Genomic DNA, 4549 nt, shown 5'->3' with positions numbered 1-4549 from the left:
TTTATGTTCAAACACGCTGGTGGACATCAGTGGTGAGGGAAGCTGTCTAGCTGTAGAAGGAGTCCTATCGGGCTTTATTGACCTGTGGGACTCCAGAAGCAGCTGCTGTGTACTGGCAATCAAAGCGGCAGGTGGCTCGGCTGGTTGCTGAGGCAAAAAATTTGGGCGTGGGAGGAGTTCGGAATGGAAATGGAGAAAGACTTCCGTACAGCTTCGAAGGGATTCTGGTCCACAATCCGGTGTCTCAGGAGGGGTAAGCAGTGCAGTGCAGAAGAGACACTATAGAATCCCATAGAATTGCTCTGCACAGGCCTTCAGGATCCTGGGGCTGACGGCATCAGGCCCTGGTGGTTTTTTGGTAGTCAGTCTCTTCAGCTGCCTCTTCACTTGACTTCTAGAGACAGAAATTTGGAAGCTGGAGTACCATCCTCTGATTTGGCTGAGAACAATTGTATAAAAGCAGGTGGGTCCATGGAAGAGGTGGAAGATGAAACAGTGAAACTGTCTTGAATAAGGCTGGTATGTCTGTTTGCCTTTGGGCAGGATAGAAGGATGCTAAACTTGTTCCTGAACTTAACCTATTGAAGAATGTGATTAGATCATTGGCTCTGTCCAAACTTCCATCTGTCTGATTCTCCTTGTGTTTGGAGCCTGTGATCTTCTTCCTCCCTGGCCAGACATTGTGTTTTGCAGAAGCTTGTTTCCATCTTCTTTCTGTATGCCTCATTGCTTTTTCTTATCTTGAGGTCAAGTTTATTCTGTATACTCCTTAATAATTCCCAGGCTCCCTTTGTAGAGGTTCTTTTTTTTTTTTTTCTTTTTTTTTTTTTTTTACTAATTCCTTCATATCACTGGGGATTGGGGGTTTATTGTTTGGGAAACATTTCACTTTTCTAATTTAAATACTGTTATTTACACAGAAGTTTATTCATTCAGCGACAAATTCAGTCAATGCATTGATGTCCCCTCCATGTGACTGACAAGGAGCATCCCACACTGTAGCATGAAAACAACCTTGCAGGGCTTCCTCGGCTGTGTGCGACTGTCTTCTTACAGTTCTCTTTATTCTCACAATTAAATAAGCTTATACTCTGATCACACAATTGTGATCTTATTTCTCAGGAGAGAGTCTATCTTTGGAGACATATGACTCCTTGACATTTGTATTAAAACAGGAACAAAGTTTTGTTTTCTCTGGTAAAGCAGCTGACAAACTGTTGGAACATTGGCAGTGTGGCAGAGATTAAATCTTTTTCTGCTCATATGAACAGATAGCCTGGGAGAGAGACGATAGAGTTCGATCCTGCTGCCTTGTTTCAATGAAACACATAATACTGCATTGCTGGGCTTGGGATTCTTCTAACTTGACTCCAAAAGATCTCACATTGACTATAAGGATTGCTAAAAGAGACAGCATGAATTTCCTGCTTCTCTCTTATCTACTCTATCCTGCTCTGTATCTTCTGTATCTTCTTTTTAACTTAGCTGGTAATTGCTAAAAATACTATGGTTTTACAGGTATAACACTTTTTTTTTTTTTTTTTCAAGAAATGCTGATTCACAAATGGAGCTACCCCCTCAATCCAAAAAAACAGACAGCAGAATCAGTGGATACCAGAATCAAGCCAGCAAAGGTAATCCAATGTGCAGCTATTTTAACAGTGCAATTTTATGGTTTTGGAAGGGTTGCTCCAATTAATGCTAACGTTTTGTGTGTTAAATTAGTAAGCCTGCGCCTTCAAGGAGCAGGTATGAGAATTTTTGTCAGGATTTGGTTATGGAGTGTTGACCCAAAAGCAGAGGCAGGAAGGCAGAGGTGAATTTCAGAAACCATGGAGACATCAGGGGAATCAATGTCACAACGAGAAAGACTCAGGAAGACGGAGTTGGAGGAAGTTTGACAAAGTTAGGCAGTGTTTGACGAGGACCCAGCAAAGAGGAACTGAAGAGAGAGGGCTTTTTAAAGGAGACTGAGACAAAGAGAGGGCTAATGAGAAAACTGGGAGCAGGTGTGCACAGAACAAGAGAGGGAAAGAGCTAGGGAAGAAGGAGAACATAAGAGGTCAGCAGAGGGCAGCAAATAGAAAGCTGGAAGACTGGAAATAACAACAAAATAATAATTAAACTACTACAACAATAAAACATGGAGAAAGGAAAACTAAACACTAACACTAGAAAACAAGCAGTAAAGCAAGACTGGATACTCTAAAGAAAAACATAACAGAAACCTAACAACTTTAGTTTGCCAGTATTCAACAAGTAATTATTTTCTCTGATTTGTTATTTTACCTTGTTGAGACATTTTGTACAACAGTTGCTTAGTGTCTTTTATTTATTTAGTCTATTTAGATAATTAATCAATTAATTACTTATGTTATGTGTTTTAAGATTTTATATTTAATGATTTAGATTACAGTTGGATTTAAAGTGCCAGCAACAAGAAAGGCATTTAAATCCCCAAAAAAGTGACTAAATAGTTACTGTACCTAGTAGCTAGTTTATTTAGTATTTCAGTAAATGAGTTATAATCTAAATTACTTTTTAGGATATATAACTATGAATACTTTTTAAAATGGATCGCCCAATATCGGCAGACATACCTTATGACCTAGCTTGACCCAGAAAAGTGCACAAACGAGCTTGTACTTCCTGCAGAGAATAAGAAGAGCCCACCTGCCCCCACTCATCCTCCCGACCTTCTACAAAAGCACCTTAGAGAGCATTCTAACCAGCTGTCTCCCTGCGTGATGTGGAGGCTGAAGCACCTCAGACCGGAAGAAAGTGAGAAGAGTTGTGAGAAAAGCAGAGAAGATCATCGGGGCTTTCCTCCATAAAAGACATTTCATCTCAGCGCTGCGTGTCCCACGCTCTTAAAATAATCAATAACCCCTCTCAAACCCCAACATAGACTGTTCTCTTTGCTGCCCACTGGGACGAGGCTTCACAGCTTCAGATGCAGGTCCAGCAGATTCTGCAACAGTTTCTTCCCCACCGCCATCAGACTGCTGAACTGTTGAAAAACCTCCAAATCATGTCACAAACTCTGCATCACACTGATAACACCAAACCAAAAATACTGCATATTTGGAACATATACATTTATGCTCTGAACTTCCATATCAATGCTTTTTTTGTACCATGTTTTTTCTCCCACACTGTTTAATTTGATCTCTGCTGCACTTTCTGGAATTGAAAGGTTAATTTACTGTCTGTAAAGCTGTACTAAAGTTTTGAAAATGTAGTACAACAATAAAAGCTGTCTAAGTCAGAAAGGGGCCATAACATTTTTTAGCATTACTGGTATCCTAACAATCACGTAATAATATCATTGCCTGTTTTGGATAACTGGTTATTAAACAACTAAGCTTTTCTTTTCTGTTTTTGTTCTTTAAAAATTGGCCTAAAATAAGAAAATGACAGAAGAATGGCAAGAACAATTCATTAGAAGTCTGGACAATGGAAAGACTACTGCAGCACTAGGCCGTCTGTGACTGCCTTAGACTTAAGACTTTTTTAATCAACTTTGTTTATCCTTTGGGATTACTCCCTCAGGGAATTTCTGGTTCCAGTAGCTTATATAGACTACAAAGAGTTAAAGTAAGATGCCATTAAAGATCAAAATACAGCAGAGTGTATATAGTACAAAAAAGCAAAGAAAAAAAGTTGTATATAAAAATATCTGCACAGTAGAGAGCTAAGGGAAGACTACAAAGTAGTTGAGGTCTTGGGTCTGGGGGGGGAGAATCATCTGTTTACTGGCTTCAGCAATTTATGGAACTGAATGTGTTAAGATACCTGGGGATGGGGATGTTACACTTATGTGACCAAGTCTTGCCTACTAAATATCAGGTAAAAATTCTATTTACATTTGCCTTTTCTTTTAAAAACATATGGATGATCTACCTCTGGATAAGGTAGTTCAGAATTTGACATAAATCTTATTAAAGTGCAGATAGAGGTTTATGCATGACAGAGTGTTCATTTTCAAGCTCTAAATCAACCAATAATAGTTTTGCATTTTGCCAATATGTGACAGCCAGTTTTTGCCCATATGGCTCCAAACATGCTCACAAGCTGCTGACAGTCGGTGACGGTTCAACCCACACCAAGCAGCAGAATTTATATAGGCCTGCATGCATTTCCTGTCCAGTAAAACGGCAGCAGATGGTTGTGAGAATTCTGAATTCACAGGCCTTTGTGTTGGACACCTATAAGGCTCGACTTATTAACAGCTGTTTTTCAGTGTGCATCCAGTTATGGTGCAGTAAATTGTGGATAAATAAAATGACCTGGAATGGGGGGAATGGAAGGAGGTTTGATACTAAAAACATTATCAAATTAATGCTGTTATTAACATAGACCCTCAGTTGTATCATTAACTGATAACATTAAATGGGTCTGCTTAAGGGCTGCATATTTGTGTGAATGCTGTAAAGCATTCACATAATTGAGATCCTGTTTCTCTTTATTCTTTATTATTATTATTATTATTATTATTATTATTCTTCCGAGGTGCAAATCTTCGTATCGCTACTACTTCTGCATACTT

The 4549-nt window shown here is 39.1% G+C and overlaps 1 long non-coding RNA gene across 1 annotated transcript; it reads left to right on the top strand.

Moving 5' to 3' along the window:
- Positions 1 to 247: 247 nt before the first annotated feature.
- LOC119781278 lies at positions 248 to 3629 on the top strand. Its single transcript, XR_005280519.1, has 3 exons — positions 248 to 463; positions 1549 to 1634; positions 2656 to 3629. It is a non-coding gene; the product is annotated as an uncharacterized LOC119781278 (long non-coding RNA).
- The last annotated feature ends 920 nt before the right edge of the window (positions 3630 to 4549 follow it).

The sequence above is a fragment of the Cyprinodon tularosa genome, unplaced genomic scaffold, assembly GCF_016077235.1.
Source record: "Cyprinodon tularosa strain WSP-4 unplaced genomic scaffold, ASM1607723v1 ctg174, whole genome shotgun sequence".
NCBI classification, from domain to species: Eukaryota; Metazoa; Chordata; class Actinopteri; order Cyprinodontiformes; family Cyprinodontidae; genus Cyprinodon; species Cyprinodon tularosa.
Note: the sequence above shows the minus strand (reverse complement) of the source record. Positions and strands in the feature narration are given on the sequence as shown.